Genomic DNA, 22,180 nt, shown 5'->3' with positions numbered 1-22,180 from the left:
AAAAGAGCCTAGATAATTCTATTTAACAAAACCATAGTTAAAGGAGCAAATCACGTTATCTTGAAGTCAAAGGCAATTCCGCTCTAAAGAGCTTTCAGTGACACTACAGGATAAACTGCTGAGGCCATTTTACAGAGCGAGGAACATGTTAAGATCAACAGTGTGAGCTCTTTTGGAGTAGCTACTGGACAGAATAAATGGAACAGAATCTATAAACTAACATATGCAAGACCAGACCCATTTTCCCAACCAGTCATTTCACTTCTCACTTATTTTCCTCCACTACAGCTAATTTACTACATCTGAAGTCCCTAATGAGATGCTGTCATGTGATCACATTATGTCCATTTATAGTGGCGGTTGCTCTACTTCATTGCCTGTTCTCCAGTTAAAAAAGCAGTTATGAAAATAGTGCTTGTATCTGTGAACCTTCTATTTAAAGAATCTCTGTCCTTTGCTTACTAACTTATTTGACTTCCACTGCTCCTTGATGTTACAGGGTGACAACCTGGATTAGTGTCCCATCTGGCGTGTAATATCTGCAGACATATAAGCAAGCAGTTATGAAACAGCTGGGCATTCAAGACACCTAAACTCAACACTTCATTCTTAAAATAAACAAACAAAAAGCATTGCAAACTTAAAACAAACAAACAAACAAACAAACAAACAAACATGTTTGCAGTCACACAGTTTTAGTGCTTAGTCTCCCAGATTGTCAAAAGAGAAGAAAATATATTCCTGGAGATAAATTCAGCTTGTCAGTTGCCTGAGGGAGGGCATAGAAGGGATCTCTATTCTGTAAGTTTTAGTGTGCACACATTTGTGAACACTGGTGCCTGTGTATACACACAGATAAATACACACAGACTTGCACAGGTTCCGTATACTTCTAGTTCCATAGCTGAAGCTAAAAAACAAGGTGCTCTTTATTAAAGAATAAATACCACCTTGGGGCAATTAAAATGCTACCAACAATAGTGATTGGTAGTAACAAAACATGTTCTTCCCCTGAATGACAAAGTAAACAGCTGTGCACTTTATGCATAAAAACACTTTGATAATGAGTCATTTCATATCAAAAAGTTTCCAGTAGTGATTAATATCAATTTCAGTTTCCTCTCACCTCAATTCTGAAGACATCCCAAATCATTAAATTCTTAAATTCATTTATTTTAATGATGAACCAGACTCCTTTGAAAAGAGTGCCTGGTTCATCATTAAAAGAAACTAATGAAGGGAAGTGCCTTAGAAGCTCTAGCAATCAAAAGAAGACCTTTTTGATTTTAATTAATATTTTTTAAGATAATTTTTCTTATTAAAATATGTTAATTTACTTTGGTTCCAGGTTATCTGAAACCTTCCTAAAAATGTCTGCTGCTAATTCCAGCCAGAAGCAGTGTAATTTGAAGCTAGAAGAATCAAGACTGCATTTTTATTAACTTGAGCACAAGGTCCCAAATCCCTCAAATTGTTATCCTTTAGGACACATGTTGCATTCTTTAAATCTGTACCTCTTTACAGTATGGGTTTCAAAAGGACAACAGTAGCATGAGCACATATTTGTCATTACGAAAATGGTTTGTCGATAGCATTCTCTGATAAACCACCTTTAGTGACAAGGCATCCTATTCAGAGATCTAATTTTTGCAGAGATTTGTATGCCAAATTCAAAAAACCTCTGTGGTGGTGGGTTTAATGAGGTACTTTGTTATTCTCTGTAATAAAAATTAAAAGAGAGACAGAATTCTTCAGCTTAATTGCCACATCTGTTATTAGCCACTTTACTGTGATTGACTGGAGCGAATGTGCCAGAGATTGTGCCAGAAAACAAGCAAACTTTGTAAGTAGACTTATAAGTTATAGCCCAAGTGGTGTTAGCAGCATCTCTGTTACATCTCCTGCTGCCACTCAGTTAAAATTACAGGAACACTGGCTTTGGTTCAGACATTCATCAGGAAAAAGAAAAAAAAGAGTTGTGTTTTGTTTTGTTTTGTTTTTTTTAATAGAAATATAATGCATTCACAATGTTCAGAAAGAAATGTGATGGTCACCTGAATGCAGGAATGTCATCTCTCATTAATTAATTAAACAATCCATAGAAACAGACAGGCCAAAATTTCATACTAAGTAATACATATGCTTTTAAGTTTGCTAACAGATGAGCAGCCAGCTGATAGAACAGTAAAAAACAGTGCAGAATTTGCAGAGGGACTGGACAGTCACAGACAGGGAGCATCTGGGTAGGACAGCAATGACATGGACAGTGATTCTGATCAGTGTAGAAACTGGGGATGAAACCTTAACTAACTCTACTTGTTCCCTGAGATCCTGACAAGCCCAACAGCTCAAAGCCACTGTCACCTGCCAGACCACTTCACTGGCTGCAGTAGGGAACACCCAGGCAGCTTAACCAAGTGCTTTGTATAGGAGTAGCAAATCAGCCTGCAACTTCACAGGTGGGGAAAACCAAAGCCCATTTAAGAGCAGGCAATGAGAGGAGACACACCAATGCTGGGAAGAAGCCCATGGAAATACACTGCATGATGCTGACAGCTGACTTCTGATGACTGAAGACTCAGATTCATGGTAATTACACCTGGAGAAAAACCCATATGCAGCTGGAGCATGACCATTATTGCACTGTTTGTACTACAAGCTGATCTCCTGTTGGATCTAAAATCCATGTGATTCAAATCAGTCTTGATGTAGTAGCAAAATGACTCTGAACTTGCTAAGGCATATTCCCTTGACTAACTGTTCTTTTTCAACTTCACACCATTTTACTAAATGCACATAAATAAATGTTGCTATTGTTAGCAAGGGAGATGGACAGCCCACCTGTCAAATTGCTTGAAATTACTTCTTTTATTCCACTTCATACAGAAAGGAGCAAAGGATCATTTGACTTTCTGTACTGATTTTCCTGTACCGCTCTAGAGACTGAAAAGAAAGGTAGGAACACATGGAAGAATGAAAACTCTACTGATATCCATTGCATCCGCTCCTCAAAGGCAGAAGGATGCCCTTGTGTTAAAAGCTAAAGTAAAGCTGCCTACTATAAGCTGAGGCAAAAGATAGGCACTTTGTCCAACCCAATCTATCAGCTGCCTTGTGAACTAATCCATGAATAAATCTTTCTTCTCTCTGGAGAGCAGACTGAGACACTCAGATTTACTCCCTCCAGGAATGACCAGTTTTTGGAAAGACTACTCCCCGCCTGGTGAGATGAGCCAGGGCAGATGTTCTCTCACTATCTGAAGGTCTTTGCTGTGCTCTCAGAAGCCTGAGGCTGCTCCAGGCTATAAGATGTTCTAGTAAGTTCCTGAATGGTTCCCCACCTTAGGAGTCTCTTATATGACTCTTGCAAATAGTGCCAAATAGAAGTGCTATCTCTCTTAACCTCTTTAATTTAACAAAAGATAGGATTTCATTTACTTAAGCACACTTACTTCTAGGTACATGCCATTAAATTATCTCACATACTATAATTTTTTCAAGATAACTCTCTTCAAGAGCTACAACATTTTTTCCAGTACTGCAAGGCGTTTTGTTCATAAGGCTACTATCAAGAGCCACAGTATATGTGTAAAGTGTTAAGATTCCCATCTAGATTTTCTATTTAATTTCATAAAACAAGTCAACAGCAGAGTGGAAAATAGAAGGGTGTCCTTATCCATGTTGTCAGTGTACCCTTAGGATTCAGTGCTCCCAGTTCACTATTTTGCCACATTGTGCTTACCTTAGCTGTAGCATCATTCTTATAATCATAAAAGACAGATTTTGGGGTCTTAGATTTTCACAACGTATTCTCACACAGAGTTTCATGACAGTTTTGTTGTTTTTTTTAATAGATTTGGGTCATGTCAGTAGAAGCTGATAATGCCTTGTTATCTGTCTGTTTTTTCATTTATTTTTCCCATGGGCATTCCTTTTGTAAACTACCATGAAGAAAAATACACATACATGCCTAAGAAAAAAGCTTCATGTACTAAAACTTAGGTATTTCTCAAGAGATAAGCAATACAGCAGAAAGCAATTTTTAGAAGTCTAGTAAGAGACTCCCATGGGAGAGGAAGAGGAAGCTTCAAGTACATCTTAACATGCAGCCTCCAGAGATATTTCTGAATGCCACTAAACATTTTGGAGTGACTGCAGCGGACTTCTATTTCATTCCAAAAAATTCCTAATGAATAACAAGAGGCAGAAAGCTATCAATTACATCTTCTGCCACTGCCAGAGGAGAAAGGGCATTTCCTCCCTGGATCCCAATACTACTTTAGCAAACCAAACTAAACAAAAATCCATTTGCTGAAGTTGATTCACCATCAAAATAGAAGTCATCTTGAAAACGGGTGGGGTTTGCATAGAGAGCTTGACAATCTTCAAAGAAAAAGAAAATATTTTTACTCTTAGTGATAACAACAAGAGCAGCAGATTGGGGTGTTTATTCAAATCACTGCTTCTTTTGATGCTCACTTACTACCTGGGATGCAATCACTGCATCCTTTGAGGTTCAACTTCTTGCTGTTGTTATACATACATGATGCAAATTGATGTAAACTAGCATCAAGAAAGAAAGAATGGAGCACATCTTAAGAGTATATTAAACTTGCAGAACAGTATCTTTTCAGACATGTAACCAGGTCTCCTGGCTCTCTGAAGTGGGTTATAAAGATGGAAAATGGAAAATTCTACAGAGAGCAACAGGAATACTTACAGTGAAGAACTATGTCCCTTGCAATGATTTTGGTTTGCTTTACAACTCCTAGTCAACCAGTCTTTTTACTCAATAATTTAAAGTGCATTCTTTTGTGAGTTCACGGTTTAGGTAGCTCGCCCAGAACAAGTGAAATGCACTTCTATTCACAGCTATCTTCTGTCTTAAAGTGGTGAAGCTCCACAGCATACCTGTAGAGGAACATTTACAATACCTAGTGCTCTGGATCCAAAGTGACTTTGAAGCACAGGGGGCATTAATGATGCTATGCCTTCTCAGTAGAGTTCATCACTGACCTGTCAATTCATCTTTTCCCTAAAAGAAAAATTAGTAATCCGTTAAGAGACTAGTTGTCCTGTGTGTAGAGGCAGCGCTGGATCTCCATATGCTCACACACACAACAGCACATTACCCAAGCAAAGCAGGAGGATGTGTGTTTGCACACTTCACCTCAGCTACCCCTGCCACCACTGATTTCACTTGAGCAATGGCTGTTTATTTGGTGCAAGTGGGAACATCAGGCCCTCAGCCTCTTCTCTCGGACCTTTTATTTGAGAAGAAGGGAAACAAAATTCAAAACACATATGTTTGCAGATAGCATAATTTTTCATGACATCTACTCCTCAGTTTCGAATATGCACTTCAGACTCTCTGGCAGACATTCTTCAGCAACAGTTGTTATTTACAATATCAGTCTGGAGGAAAAAGGAAAAAAAAAAAAAAAAAAAAAAAAAAAAAAAAAAAAAAAGAAAAAAGATTAAAAGATCGAGTTACTCTTCGCTTCCAAACAAGCCTGGCCACAGCTGTACACCAGCTTCTGAGCAACTGCTCTGCAAACAGACAACAGGGCTTCTGTCTCCCCACAGGGTTTGCTCGGGTCACCCACTCTTATGCATTATGGGCCTGGGCAGTGCTATGGCATGGCAGGAAGCGCTGCGGGTGAAAGGGAGCTCTGGACCAACAGCCCCAGTGCTGCCCATGGTGAGGGTGCAGGGGCAGAGGGGACTGAACTGATTTTTCTCAGATTTCTCTTGATTGTGGAGTCAATGAGGGAGGGCCGCCACCAGTGCCAGGCACAGAGCAGGGCCACAGTTTGCAACACGGCCCTGCAGGCTGGGTGTCACTGATGAGTGCGCTGCCTGTACAGGCCATCCACTTCCAGCTCTGTGGAGAACTTAGCACAGTCTGAGCAGGCCAAGGGGGCTGGATTTTGGCTTCTAGTTCTGCTCGTAAACACAGCACTGGGAAACTGTAGTCTTCAGTGCTTTTTCTTTCTTTCAGTCCATGCCAGGAAGGCAACCCCAGGCACAGAGCAGCAGCAGCACCAATCTGGCCACAGGTGCCAGAAGAAACTATTTCTTAATTGGTACTTGGAACAATCATTTTGCTATCTGGACTGCTCAATTACAACAATGATCATCACAACCAAGTATATCATAATAAGTACAATCATAGCAACATATATTATTTGGTCATTTCTGAAGAGACTGATAATGTCCTCTTATCTGTCTGCTTTTTCATTTATTTTTCTCAGTGATAATCTTGTCTTAAACTCTGACAAAGAAAAGCACACATAAGAGAACAGCTTGATGAAACAAAAGTTTGGCTTATGGTTGTTCATGTAAAGAACAAGTTTGTATTTTATATATATTGTATAATTTTATATCTATATATACTTACATATGTGCATGTCTTGATATATATATATATAGTGAAATAAGAATCACCAAGTACAGTAATTTAGAGACTTCCAGTGCAACAGAAAATACCAAAAGGATGAGTAGAACCTGACGGCATTGAGCAGAATCATGGCAGTTTATGCTGTGAGAAACAGAGACACCTATACTAAACTGTATGTGACAGGGAAGGATCATACAGCACCATTTCAGCATTATGCCATTCTCATAATTTTTAAAATACTCAAATGTCTTTGTCTTCTCTGGCCTCAAAAATAAACACGGTACAAGCAGATGTGATCTAAACAGAAAAACATGCTTTGGACATGAGTTCATTTGTACAAATTCAAATGTTAGTATCTGTAAGCAGTTTCCTCTCACTGAGACTAAAGTCCACATGAGAAAACAGATTTCAGTCTCTAAGAGGCTGCATGCTTTGCTGTCCTTTTTCTAAAGGACAATTTCCTGTTTCTTGTGATGCGCGCTCTTAAGACATTAGCAGTGACATTATAATTGAAGAGACTTTTATGCACAAAAAAAGTAATTATATGGATAATTAAAATGCACTACAGTAAAATAGCTGTGGCCTACATCCTTTAGTGGCAGCACAGACAGACATCACAAGCATCATTTCCATAGTGCTTCCAGGAGAGTAGGAAAGCCCGGATCCTTTGCAGGCTGGCATACCCCTAAAAAGCTTTTAAAAAATTGTGAAGCACTGATCTTTTTTCTTGAAAGAGGAAAAAAAAAAAAAAAAAAAAAAAAAAAAGAAAGAGAAAATATACATATTTGTATCCTGTCTAGCACAGCTTTTCTCTCAAAAATAATTTATTCATTTGACTCACTCAGAGATCCCTTATTCCAGAAGTATTCTTTTATCAGTGGGAAGGACATCTTAGACCAGCAATTTGGATGCTCTTGAATACAGCTGGGCTGTATCCCCACTATATTATTTTCTATTAAAAACATTTACTACAATGCATATCTTAAATACTGGTAGAAGAAGCTGGTCAGGAGACTAACTATGCCAACGTTGCTCCCTCAAACAAACATTTCTTAGTATTTCACCAGGAACAATTACACTCTTTAGTATCCTTCATGTACACTAAAGTTTAAAGAAAGAAGCAGCAACCAGCAGAAAACATCCAAGCAACAGGTCAAAATTAGCTGGGATTTTTATTCACATACAAAATGCAGAGTAAATCATTAAGCTCTCTAATTTTGATCCTCAATCACAAGTAGCTTGGGGAAAAAAATAATGTGTGAGCAAAAGTGCTGACTCCATACAGATCCTGCAAGAACTCCTGACAGTCATTGCTATGGAGTGCACAGGGCGAGCACATATGGAATGGATCCTCATTGGTTTAAGTGCAAGCAAAATCATCAGCTCCCCAGGCACTTATTCATTAAAATACAGCTATTGATACATCATGTTTTCTGATTTATCATTTGTACCCCAAACACAAAGTGCAGCCTAAACCTCTTCAGCTTACTTCTGCTGACATAAAACTCTTAATACAGGCATAAGCAATTTTGCTAATAGCCTCCTCCAATTGAATTGACAAAAAACACTCCACAGAAAAACCTAATAACAGACCACTAAATAAATAAGATGTATTATTTAATGCAACTCCGTTACAAGTTGGGAAAAAAAAAAAAAAATGCTTTCTGTTTCTCTTAGTACTTCAAAAGCTTTTCTGAAGTAAAATATTCACTGGGAAAGTGGAAACAAAGTAGGAATGATGTGACAGTCCAAGCAAAACAAAACATCAGAAGACAGAATTTCTCTGTGTTTTGAATTTCTGTATTAAAAAAATTTATTAGTCATAAATGAGAAACACATATTTGAAAGTTTCAGGAAATTAAAGATATCGAATTCATAGTGCTTTGGTTTTATACTAGTACCAATATACCAACAAACAGGCAAAGACCACTCTATAAATCATGTTTCCCTCAAGGTAGGTGCCTAAGAGCAAGCATCAAAGACCAGTTTATTAGTAGAGTTCTCAATCAGAACTCAAAACAAAATGGTGGTGTATGGCAGTACATAGGGAATGAGGCAGAAGTACCTCTGCAACGCATCTCCCCAGCATGTCTGGCTGGCATCATGTTCCACCTTCTGTGTGCTAGAGAAGACAATCCAGACCTCAGGGCTCCACAGGCAGAACAGTTGTTTTTAAACAAGCACAAGCCTAATTGAATAGCTTTCCACACTGGCTGCTGTATCCTATTTTTTAAGTAGATTTACTATGGCTGAGGCAAGTATGCTGCCTCTGGGGCCAAGGCTGTTGCAGCTCACAAGTTGTCAAGGGCATTTCTTCATTTACCAACTATTCTGATTCTTGCCGCTGGTCTTGAACACTTTCAAGAGGATTTTTAAGTCACCAGACAAATGCTTCCCACAAACACAGATGAGCATTATTTATGCATAGCTTCTACCAACCACAACATGTATGTGTTGACACAGACTAGAGCTGTACAAAATTTTGCAAACACTTCAGAGGAAACTGAAACTCAATTATGCATGCTCTGAAGTGCACTGTAGTAAGCAACCTCGTAGCACAGGGCAAAGCAGCTGAAAGACCTGTTTGAGCTCTGGATTTTCTCTGATTCCCACCATGTTTGTTCTCAGTTCTACACCACTTTTTTTTCTCTCTTTTTTTTCTCTCTCTTTTCTCTCTTTTTTCTCTCTCTTTTTTTCTCACAAACCGGTTATGTCATTTTGCAGTACAGTTTAACCAGACCTTGGCACGCACATGTACGCACACACACATACATGTCTCTTTCTTCTTTTTTAACATGCAACTGCTTCCAGTATATTCACATTCTCAAGGCTACCAAGCTTAGTTTGACTATTGGCTTTGGGAGGATCTGATGCCAGCCAGCCATGCATAATGGCCTCTTTGTCTAGCTGTCACATGAACAGTGTTGTGTTACAATTATTGTCACTCTGGGCTTAAACTGCAAGGCATGCTTTCACACAAAACGTTCACTTTGGGTCTCTTTTTGGCAGAGCCTCGTGATGAAGACTCTTTCACTCCTGCAGTTAATCAGTTTAGCAATTCTGCAACTTTAAAAATAAGGATTCAAAAGCTCTCATCCAAATCAACTAAAACTTCCACACATAAAGAAAGGGGCAAGTAACAAAAAAACAGTCATGACCTAAATCGTTATGCACGAATCAAAACCAGACTGAAGCGGCCAGTAAGAAGCAGACTGTCATGGTGCAAGAGATCTGAATGAGGCCAACAAAGTGAAAACATATGAATAAATTTGATTTAGTTCACCTTTGCAGTATGTGAGCTCCTATTATGCCACCACAGCAGTGGGATCCCCCTGAAATCCAGTTTAGGAGATGAGCACAGAGTCACAGCTGCAAATTCCTTCCCTTTGTTCCACCAGCTAACAACCTCATTGTTCCTGCCTGCATCTATGACACAAGGCAGATGCACCCTTTAGCCCTGATCTTTAGATATGAATTATGAACATGTCTCAACTGCACACCACAACAAGACTGCAGCATATGCCTTACTTGAGCTCATGCTGTCACCCCATGTGAAGTCCCAGCAAACAGGCTGAGCCAGGACTGAGAAGCTCTCAGATAGCTCCCACACCCTGGGCTAGCACTGCAGCAGAGCACAGCCAGTGAGCAGCATCACACTGCACAGAGACCGCAAACTATGGATAAGGATCTCATCATGACTTTACCTGATCCCTTTTGTTAGATGACTGTTTTGTTTGAAATAACTGCCGGAGACAGGGAAAACTCCAAGTCACAGCTATCTCTTTTTGAATATTTTAATCCCGTGCCTTTGAAAAATGCCCACAAGATAAAATTTATATCAAAATAATGCTACAAAGTAAATCTGAGTAACTTAGGTGGCAGCGTTACTACGTGTTATACAAAACCTCTAGATTCCCTGAAAAATATAACATAAGCAAGATTACAGTCTAAAAGAAACTTCAAAAGATGCCGTGAACATGCCAGACTCACTGAGACTGTACACAGCTGGTTTAGTTTTCATTCATGCAAAATCTTCTCACAGGGCTAACATGAAAATACCACAAACTACATCCTCCTTTCTTTGAAGAATTCTGTGCTGCACTTATTTGTTTCATACTGTCACAGAAAACAGTACTACTAGCTTTGAAGAGGGGTTAAGGAATCTACCCCGAAGGAGATAAGCAGAGCACAGCAATAACTCATAGCATAATGCTTGCAGTGTATGCAAAACTTTAAAAAGCAATGGCTTCTTTCCAAAAGATGCGGGAGCATGCATGGAACAACAAACTACCAGCTTGCTTACTGTTTCCTGTCCAGTTCATTTTTCTTTCCTTTGGGGTCCTTTAAAGCAAAATAACCACTGCTAACTCTGGGTTTCATATTTCACCCTGCTGTTGCTCAGAGATGTGTCAGTGACCCTAAAGCCATATTATCACTCTCTTGTTCATGTTTCTTTCTTCAGATGCCTTGAGCAGGCCTCCCAGCTCTCAGCATTCTCCCTCACTGTTTCAGGCGTAACCTCCTAGAGCTGCAATGCCCTTGTTAGACACCAGTAGGTCAAGTACAGATCGTGCTATCACAGGGCTAAACACCTGCACCTGCACCACAAAGCTCTGCTGGTCTTCTCCAGATCAGGCTGATAACATCTTCTGCCTCTCTCCGTAAAGCCATGACTCCTGAGCCACTATACAGTCTCCAGCTATTTTACTTACTTTTACTTAATCATAACTGGTGAATCATCTTTGACATAAGTAATTCACTAAGTACTCCGATGCTCAGAACTGAAATTTTCTGGGTGACTCCTGCAAGTGTCCAAATTACAGCTCTCCATCCACTCAAAAAATATCATGCATTCTGACATCCACTTGACCTCTGCAGCCTTTTTTGGTGGATCAGAAATTTGACTAATACTTTTTCATACAACTTCAGTAACCTTCTACAATGAATGTTTCCCTATTTCCACATAAGAAGATGTTGTATAACTCACAGAAATGCTTTCTCAATTGCTTCTTGTTCTTAAAATTCATGCCTTCCCCATGCCCATCAATTCTTGTGCTACATAAAATGCTGACCCCTTCTTTGGCACAACCATGGTACCAGCCTTCATGTTAATGCTCTGTCGCTTCAGATAAATAGTTTTGAGCACTCTCCTGTTTGAAGATCTCCACTTAGAAGGAACTGCTACTTGAAAAAACTAACTTTAATCCCTTTACACATTTTCATTACTTTGTGAATAATAATCTGACTGTGGCTGACAGCTGTTCTCATGATTTCATTGTCCTTCCTTCAGTTTTGTTGTCTTTTGTCTTAGATCTCAGACTGTAAAAGGCAACATCACTTTTGCTATTGTTTTTGTGTTGTTGTACAGTTCCTGTTATTGGAGCCATATAGCCCACAGCTGTTAGCAGTGCTAGTGTTTCTGCTTTAAATATAATTTCATACTGGGTCTTCATATTCAAGTAACTTTGCAAGTATTAGCCTGCAATTTGGAATATCCAAAAATAATTTGATAGCCATAGAAGCAGTGATCTTTTGCAGCAGAAGAAAGAAAAAAAAGATTCAACACGTTCTCTGAGGTCATACATGTCAATGTCAAATTTAAAATTACACTTTTTAGTTCCCAATCTATATTCTTCCATTGTTTTGTACATTAAAAAGGCCCAGAATTAGTACTTCATTCCTGACTATGGGCTAATTTCTCTGACAACCAGATACAAAACACAGATAAGACATAAAGAGCTGACTGTCTATATTTTAATATAAACCTAATGTATACATCCAGAGGAATGAACCACAAATCCTTACAGAAGCAAAACATCAATTAAAGATCAGACAGCTTAAATGGGTTAATTAATTAACAGGAATGCTGACACAATCAATAAAGCTATTCTAGTAAAGGCAATCTCTGCCCAGAACACCCCTCCCATTTTTCTGACAGATGGCTTCAGATCATGCATGCGTTTTTCATAAGAAAACATTTGGAATAGCAAGATAGAGATTCTTGTAATAGATGAAAAAAATAATGCAGTTACACAGCTTCTATTTACTTGATTGCAGTAGCACAGGTGTCATTCATTCATCAAGTAAGGCACTGCTTAATGAGAACAAGGGTGTGAGAACCTTGACTGTAATATCACTACTCCTTACCACCCCATACCTAAAGAGAGACTCACATTGGATTTTTATTGTTCTGTACTAGATTCTGTTTTAAATAATAATAATGCATTGGATTACATCTGTGTCACAGCACTTTCCATGTAAGAATCAACCTACCCTAATCTTGACTAAAATTGTAGGAAGATAATCTGTCCATTTTTTTCCTTCCTCAAATGCCACTTACTTTCCCTAATGAGAAGTAGAAGTGCTTAGACAACAAATAGGTATGTGGAGACAGGGTGCAACTGCTGCCAAGTAATCTGAATGTAAATTCAAGGGACCTTCACCAGCTGCAGTAAACACACTCCAAACTCCATTAGATGTTAATCAAACTTAAGTACATTAATGGGTAGTTCCTGTGCTCTTTGCATAGCTGAGTTAACTGCTCTTGTTGAAGTGCCTTTGCTTCCCTGGGTGCACGCTCCCACATAGCACAATACGCCCTTTTGTGGAAAACACATTTACGAAGGCTGCTGGTGGACTGCTCATCAGCCAAACTTCTCTGCTAGTCTACAAGACAGAAGGCTGCTTGCTCAACACTGAGACCCATGGGCACCTGAAGACACAAACCACACTCCCAGCTGCTGCTCAGGCATGCACGTTAGCCGCACATGCTGCAGCTATAGCAGCTAAAGGCAAAACTTAGGGGGCACAAAGGGATGAAACCACATCACTTGTGCTAAGGCAGCATGGCTTCAGTACTGGTACTGGTACTGCTTTGGAGAGCCAAAACTGGTAAGCACAGCTTTGCCTCTAGAGAACAGTGCAACTCTGGAAGGTGACTTCCAGGAAAATTAAACAGACACAACCAACACAGGTCACTGAGCAGCAAGCAGCTGGGATTTATTTTATTTTCTTTTTTTCTTCTGCAAGATTGTGATGTGAACTAGCAAGCAAGACACAGGAAACTCACTCCCAGCTCTGTGCTCATCTCCTACCAGAGACCTTTAAACCCATAACACTACAGACTAACAAATACATCACCTGAAGAAGTCAAATGCAAAGTTGAGCAGTCTGCACAGCATTATTAACAATCAATATTAACATGATGCAACTGATCTACCTCCTGTGGGAGCGATCTGCATTTAGATTTGTTTGTGTGACAAGGACATATGGTGATTGCAATTGCGTTTGCAAGAAAAAATTAAATAGATTGTACAAGTTGAGGTTCTGTGTTCCAAAGCTGTACAGGCACATGAGTTATATGAATAAACAAATAGGAACACAGGCCTAAATTGCATTGTTTGTCCAGATTATTAAAAACTCCTGAGCACACCTGCCCAGCTGGTATTTCTGACATGATATTAGTTCTCGTTTATCATTGCGTTTCATCTGCAGGACCACAGAATCTCAACCAACACCTTTTTTTTTCACCCATCCAGTTTGCCATTCTCCTAAGTTCTGACTCTGGCTCGGCCAGTTGCACCCTGCTGCATATCAAAGACACAGAGATAATCATGTATGCTTTCCTCCCTTACTGTGCTATTGAGCACAAGTGCCATTTAGGGGTGTTGACAAGGAAACTGGATCCTGAATCCAGCTTTCAATTTCAGTCTCCTATCAGACATTCTGCTCAGTCTGAGAAAGCTCTCCAGCATCAGCCTGCAATTTATCTATTGGGAAATAAACGTCACTCTCCAGACTTTTTCCTTCTAAGTTTCCGGATAAAAACACTTTTCCTAAATAGAGTCATTATGTTAATCTGCTTTCTAAACTGCTGCTGCCAAAGCTTAGTTACAAACCTGAGAAAGCATATCCAAAACAGAGGATTTAATTACTGTGTAATCAGAAGTTGGTACCCAATAAAAACTTCAGAGCATCTAAATGATATTGGGATTACATGTCTGCTTCGACTACAGGAAAATACTCAGTGATTGGCTGCAACATTTAAGTAATTCATAAGATTACAAATAAGGCTGCACTCCTGGCTCATTCTATGAAAAGCAGCTGTTTTGGGGTGGATTTTTTTGTTGTTTTTTTCCCCTAATTGACTTGTGCCTGTATTTCTAGATTGCGTCTGTTTCTTGGCTGAAACAAACAAACAAAACAGGAAGAAAAAAAAAAAAAAGAAAAAAAAGGAAATATTTACACTGCTATGAATGCAGCCAAGGGAAAATATGTACAGGACACCACACAACATTTTTTCTGGGCAGCTCGTGCTGAAAGACATACGCTGGAAAGAAGTCAAGCTGCTAAGCAGATGTGCTCATTTCTACGTGCAGGTCATGCTTATTTACATACATAGCCAAACACCTCCGTCTCTCAGTGGATGCCACAGTTTCAGTCCCTGTACAGGACTGTCAGAAACTTCCCACGAAAACTACAATGACCCTTACAAACAAATCACCACCCTTTCGCTCACATGAGCGTGTGCCTGAATTCTGAGAAGCGTGGTGCTCTTCTTACTAATTCGCACCGCACCCTGAAGCGTCCACTCGGGAGAGAGTTAGAACCCATCTCCGAGCACCAGAGCCCCTCCACGACCCGGCTCACCCCACAACCGCAGCGCACGGGATGCCGCCTGCTCCCGGCGCATAGCGGTGGCACCGCGCACCGGAGGCACTTCAGTACGCGCCTCGGCCAGTCTAACGCCCGCACCGCTCCGCTCCGCACCTGCGGGAGGGCCGGGCCGCCGCTGCCTACCTGTCCGCGGGCGCCCTCCCCGTCCGAGTGGGCGCTGCGTACCGCCGCTCCGCCGCCGGGTCCCCAGTGCCGCTGTGCCGGGCGAGGGGCGGTGTGTGCGGCGGGGCGCAGCCCCTCCCTCCGTCTCTCTCCCTCTCCCTCCCTCCATCACGCCCTGCCGACGGCACGACCCGGTCCGCCCCCGGCCCCTCCGCCCGCGCGGGGGGCACCGTCCCGACAGCACCGAGAGGAAGGACGGAGGCGAGCAGGGTCTCCGCGCTGCTCCCCCCCGATAGCCCCTGCCTGGCCGCTCTCAAACGAAGTAAAACTCAGAGGGTGAGAGCTTACAGAGGATGGATGCCCTCCAAGCAAGTGCTGGAGGTATTTAGTTGTCCCGGTTCCCTCGGAGCTCGCTCACGGGTCCCAGAAGAGACAGGCAGACGCCCGTGCCCCTCTCTAGCACTGCTCGGCACTACGACATTCTCACTACTCTGAAGTTACGCATTATAACAGTAGAGATGGATGTGTGCGTGTTTTTCAAGTGTTTCGGGTAACTCTCGCTTCGTGACTGAAGTTGCAGCTCGGAGCGATGGGAGGAAAATTCTCCCTGTAGCAGCGCAATTGCCGCTTGCAGCAGAGAGTTTCGGAAAGACTGACAAACCCCCTCGCCCCCCGCCGCCTTCTCCTTGCGCGGCTTCTGTACGACAAACAAACGCTGATATGCTTTCAATATTAAAAATAATAATAAAAATTAAAATAATTTAATAATAATAAAGATTGAATCCTAAATAGCGAGGACAGCCGATAACCTGCCCAATTAGCTGATGCACAAGGAAGCCCTCCCGGGATAAACAGCGAACGCTGTCTCTGCCCGCGACTGGGCGCCGCCGTCGCCCAAGTAGCGGCCGATTTGGGTGCAGCGGGCGCGGCTGCTGAGGGCCGGGCTGCGCTTATTTCCCAGGGAGCAGCGACCCCTGCGGGCTGCCGGCACGGCGGGATCCGCGCGTATCATAGAGCCATAGAGTCACCAGGAAGGAATTATCTGCCAAAGAAGCTGATCTCATTAACAGAAGGAGGTTGTCAGTCTTGTTGCTTAGATTTGTTTAACTTCATTGCCCTTCATGGAAGAATATATCCACTTGCTGCCTTAGGACTGGTTGATTAGTGTTTTAAAACACCACAGTTTCTTCAAGTAGTGGTAAGTCTGTAATTTAGTTGTACGGTGCTGTTCCCTGCTGCTGTGGTGTCAGAAAAAACATAACTTCACACATTCGTTCTCTGGCCTCAGCCAAAAAAAAACCCCAAACTGCTACACCACTTCTGTATTACTTCTTGACACCTCTTACAAGCTGAAGAGGTTTCCTTTCATCATTTGTTCACCCCTAATGAATGCATACAACATAGTAAGAAAAGAGCTTTATATTCCTCATCCTCTTCTGCAGTGTGAAGCACACACTTCTGTGAACTATCTCATTTTCTTTAAGGGAAGTGGCAGGAGAATGAGGAACAGCGCTGTAAGAATATGGCCCTAAATGCTCATTTGAAGACAGCTTCTTCTTTAGCATGCTTGTCATGAAAATGTGCATTCCAGGTAGAAAATGAACAAACTTAGCAGCAAGTGATATGGTGATGTTCTACCGGGTAACTGCTTCTCCTTCTATCTCTCCTTCTGTTTTTGTTTGGTTTTGTATCGCTTTGAACCAAAGTCTTCAAACAGCCTGAAGCCAATAACTATGTCATATAATCAGGATAAAAATTTTAGAGATGGGCAACATAAATCAGCGTCAGAGCCAGCATTATTTACTTTACAAGCCTGTACTATTTACTTTACAAGCTTCTTAGTCTAAAAGCCTGCACCACTTCATCGTCTTTTGGAACATTACATTCACTCATTACAAATGTAGAGCAATACCATGTTTTCATTTCCACCACCTGAACTCGACAAAGATTATAACACTGTTATCAGATGATGTTCAAGCATTCCTATCAAAATCATGAACCTGTAGAGGATCAAACATATCCCAATTCAGTTCTTGCTAAAAGTTGTGTTAGGTTCAGTTAATAGCATGAAGGGCAATTAACCTTAGCTGTGGTAAGACAACTGTTTTGAGATGAGGTGAACTGGTCTCTGAGTCTGTCTGACCATCACAGGTGACCACCAATGACTCAGATTAGATGTTTAGCTTTCAGACAGTGATGGATGATGTGAGGTGAAAGAATTTCTGTGCTGCACACTCAGAGGTGTTCTGAGTACTGTCTCCAGATTCCTGACCAGAAACACACATGGAAGTGCAATGTATTCCCATGAAAATGCAACAAAGACATAATTCTTGTTCTGAATGCAAGAAAGAACTAAGAGAGGGGGAATTCAGAATGGCTGTTAAGAGGAAACTCTACTCAGAGAGCAGTGAGGCCCTGGCACAGCTGCCCGGAGAATGTCTGCACCTTTCTGGTAGCACAAATGTTCTTCAACCAGTGAGGCTTAATTTTAGAATACTTCAGTTATTTTTAAGTATTATATTGTGCATGTGTGGCCTACATAATCTCTATTTATGTATGTCTATTTCTCCACGTAAGTATCTCTTCATAATGGCCAGCTTCATTCTATGACTGCCCAGGAAGAATTAATTGTATGATGTTTCTGATTCACCTTCTTTTGAGTATGGAAAACTTTTAAGTTATTATTTGAAATGTCTGGATTGTAGATCGTGAGGTGAAATCACAGGAGGGATCGTCTTTGACCGTATCTCCTGGTGTAGGACAACACACCCACATAACACTGTGCAATAGCAACTTTAAATGGCAGAGCACAGACCCAGATATCTCTCCCCCATTCAGCCTATCAGGGGTGCTGGAGGAGGTCTAGTCAAGGGCCAGAGTTGCCCCTACAGTGTCAGCAGTGTTGGCAGCAGCAGTGGGGCTGTCTTCCTGCCCTCCAGCAGCATGGGATTCCTGCAGGCCTAAGAGGTGTTTGGCCACCCCACTGTCCTGGCACACATCAGTGTCAGTCAGTTGGTGCACAAACATCTCCATGTGCCATTGCAGAGCAAGACACAACAGCCAAACCAGAGCCTCCTCTTCTAGGCCAGCAAGGCACAGACTGAACATGGTGACACTCTTCACTGTCGAAAAAGCATGGCATTCTATGGGGATGCTTGAAGTGTTTTGCTGGTTTACATTTTTTCTTTTCTTCATAATTAACCACTTCAGAATATTTATTTCTCCTTTTATCACGGAAACTGCTGTCATTGGTTTGAAAACTTATGTGTCCCATACTCTGGAGTGTGCCTCCTCTGGCATTTTATCAAATACCACATTTTATTAGAATCGTAATTGAAAATACTTCTCCTTGGTTGCTCTAGCAATTAGCCTTCCTCCTTGTAGGCTTGTTTGGGCTTGACTGCATTCTGTGTTTGAATGTATAGCTCTGATAACTACAACAGCATACAGCAGAGTCTGTAAGATTTGCTGGTGGCTGTGCTACTCTGAGAGATGAGATTTTTGGGTGATGTGGAGAAGAACTCAGAAAATACCCCAAGGGTAGTAAATTGGAAGTAATTTCCTTTTAATTAGTAGATGAAGGTGAAATATTAGGAAAACCTATGTGGTTCACTGAGCAGCAAAACAAAGCAGTTGCTTTCCTTATATGTTTTTATCATATTGATTGATGCTGTTGTTGGTATGAAAAGGGATGAGGGACTGAAAGAGTCAAGAGTGGTTCTTTCTCATTGGGCTCATTTTTGATAGTATTGTCTGAACAACAGAGAAGTTGACCCTGGAGCTGTGGCTGTCACATTTTTGTATGATCTGTGGGCAAAGACATCTGACCTACCTCTGTCTTGAGACTTCAGAAATATTATTTAAATAACTGCTGCTTTCTACAAAGGACTGGTTTGGGGGCCTTGATGCGGGTTTTGTTTTGTGTTTGTTGTTTTTTTTTCCTCCTTTTCTTCTTGTTTGTTTTGGTGCTAACAGTACCAAGTTATGTACATATTTGAGGTCCATTTCATGTCCTCCTTTACTGGCTTTTGTCTCACAAGCAGCGATGCTTTGGCGGGTTTTTAACGTAACTTCATGGGAAAAAGATCTTTTCAATTATTTGCTTTGATTGTGCTCACTTCAAGTGCTGGTGACTGTGGTTTATTTTCCTTGGATATTTAATCCAGCTGTGCTTTCCTGAAGAACGTATGTCCTGATGAAGAGAAGTTTTGTTTTCCTTTCTCTGAAAAGAACTGAAGATCCTACATGGTCAGATAGGATGTTAGGCATGAACACAAACACGTGAGAGCCCCTTTGGTCCATTGAAAAGGAAGAGGGCAGGAAGGGAAGAGCTGAAGTGCCTTGTGGCATGTTGGGTTCACATACCTGAATGATCTGCCTGTGAGCAATGCCAGCACCTGCCCAGTGCTGCACAGGCAGTGTTGCTCCTCTTCTCGGGAGAGCAGGACATGGGAGTGGTGGGTGTTTCTCCCCCCATCCTCAAGGAAGCAGCTCAGCTGTGGTTGGTTCTGTGTTCCACACACTCTGGTATTTTGAAGTGGGTGCATTTATAACATTTTCAGCTGTGTTCAGTTGGGAAATCATTTATAACGCTGAAATTTCCTTTCAAACACTCCCCTGCTTTCATGCCAACCGTAACACTGGATTCCAGGACAGCTACTGTTCAGCAAAAAAATGCTGTACTGAGACTGAGTGGATCTTATCATTCTGTGGGATACTTAGAAACTGTGTTTTCTTCCATCACGTGTTAAGCAGGAAGAGGAATTTTGGTCCATGCAGCCAGCATCACGTCCAGCAGTTAATAGGTGTGCCACATTAGGAGCCACCCCAGTGAAGCTCAGCTCTGAATCAAGAGCTTCTTTATCTGACTATCTTTCTGTGCTTTGGTCAGTGTTGAGGTATCTCAGGAACAAGCTTAGCTTCAAAGATAATGTAGGAAGTTTTGTTTTATTCACCTTTTCTAAGCTGTGCAGCTATTTTATGTTTCATTTCCATTTTATTTAAACTCTTGGAATAGAAAATGAAACTTGTTTTGCATCTATTTCAATTCAGTTCCTTTAATCTTTTCAGTAGTATCAGATATTATTGAATTTGCAGATGGTCGTGCATTTGTATTAGATAAGAATTCGAGATTATTATGGAATATGCATTTTAAAAGTGTTTGTTGGTCGAGAGATAGAGTCCTCATCACCATTTAAGAAATACTTTTTCTGAAACTTGCTTTAAAAGATGTGGATTAATTGTTCTATTGAGATGGATTTGTTGTTAAATTGATCTGTATGAGCACACTGTTTGTAATTCAACTAATTTTCCTTTGTTCCCCGTCAGCAGACATTTGATAAAGTAACACACCCTTGGAAGTGGAAAAGGGGAGAAGCACAAACTCTTCCAAATCGGTTTTCTGACCTCAGTTTGGAGTACTATGACATTAATAGCGAGACCGCGTGTCGTATTTTATTTGGGAAATGCAGAGACTTAATCACTGCGGTAGGAACGGTGCCACTGTAGTCATGCGCTGTTCCCATCAACCAGGTTTAAACGCCTCAGCGTATTCCACCGCCATTTGCATGAGTGACTGGCGTTCAGGACCTTGAGGAAGAGGACTGTATTTCTCATTCATTATGTGTATGTTCATTACTTCTTCACTAAGTTCTTTAATGTGTTGTCTGTGGGAGTGGTGGTAAGGTCGGCTAGATGTGAGCTGGCTCTGGTGACTGCTGTTTGGGAGATGCTGTGAGAGAACATAGGCACATTTTCATGCATGGCAGCACCGCGGAGCTCCCACATTGGCCTTGGAGCTCAGAATTCTGAACCTCCAAATCCATTTGGGTGACCAGTGCTTCTGGGGGCTTCAGAGAGACGGCACAGACCAGCAGTTCCTGCTGGAGTTCCTCGTATCTCAAGGGCTGGTTTTGGCCCTGAGCAGAAACAGCTCGCACTCGATGCACCCGAACAGAGCTCATCCTGAAGTGATGTTCAAATGCACAGGTGAAACATTTCTGCTGTCACTCCATGCTGAAATACAGGATGGATAGACTATTCTGTTTGGTTTTGGGAACAAAGAACTTGTGTTCTCCTTCTGCTTCAGCAACCTGGTGGTACTGCTCAGAAATAATAACTGAGTGCTTAAAGTTAGCAGTACCCCCAGCAATTATTCCTGCACATGGATAAAATGAACGAGGCATTTGTTCACCTGTTCCCTGTTTGAACAGGTGAAGAAGTGAAGTGAGGGCTGGTATGCTTGTGGAAAAGGTCTGAGCTGGAACTTAACACCAGTAACTTGCTCAAAGCTAGAGCTAGCATGTCTAACCAGTGGCCTGCAGACCACATGCAGCCCACCCATGCCTGCTTCATGTTTGCCCGCTGCCCCATGCCATCATGGTGGCAGATCTACCCAGCCCAACGTTTAACATGCTGAATATCTAAGATAAAGTGTTGCCTGCTGCACTGGAGCTGCATGGGTGAGGTGGTTACATTGCAAAGAATATATGGAAATAGTATATACTATAATATACTATAATATAATAGTATATACTATAATATACTGATGTTTCCTGTAACTCTGAGACACTGCACTATTTCTGTGTTCAGCATAGCCCTTTTTAACTACTGCACACATTGATAAGTCAGAGGGGAGAAATCAATTAGGCAATTATATTTGCAGCTATTCACTAAAGCTAGCAGAACCCTTATGATTGTGAGGGTAATAGAGCCGGCACAGAAGAGTCAGAGTGGATCTCAGACTGGAAAGCAACAACATGGTGCTCGATGTGCATTTATAGTAATATTAATTACCTTTGTTGTTGCTGTCGTTTTTTCATCTATCTATTTTAATCCTTTTGTGTGTGTGAGAGAGAGAGAGATACAGACTACTTTCACATCTCACTGGAAAGTAGGCCATAGCATTTGCTTTCTTCTGTATAACAAAGTACCCTTCATTTTGCTGAGAAGTATTACTTCACTTGTAGAAATTACTTCCACGTTTGAAAGATGCAGAAGCTG

At 41.3% G+C, this 22,180-nt stretch overlaps 1 protein-coding gene across 3 annotated transcripts in view; it reads right to left on the bottom strand.

Moving 5' to 3' along the window:
* Positions 1-15,663, bottom strand: part of MEGF10 (multiple EGF like domains 10) — a 95,405-nt gene extending 79,742 nt beyond the window's left edge. The window contains exon 1 of one of the 3 annotated variants that reach the window (XM_072359551.1): positions 15,527-15,663. The gene's annotated coding sequence lies outside the window, so the exon portion shown is untranslated. Of the gene's footprint in view, positions 1-15,169; positions 15,317-15,526 lie in introns of those variants that run through there. The other 2 variants (XM_072359549.1, XM_072359550.1) reach the window with 2 other exon arrangements.
* Positions 15,664-22,180: the final 6,517 nt, after the last annotated feature.

Source organism: Excalfactoria chinensis, chromosome Z, assembly GCF_039878825.1.
Source record: "Excalfactoria chinensis isolate bCotChi1 chromosome Z, bCotChi1.hap2, whole genome shotgun sequence".
NCBI lineage: Eukaryota > Metazoa > Chordata > Aves > Galliformes > Phasianidae > Excalfactoria > Excalfactoria chinensis.
This window is presented reverse-complemented; position numbering and strand designations above follow the sequence as displayed.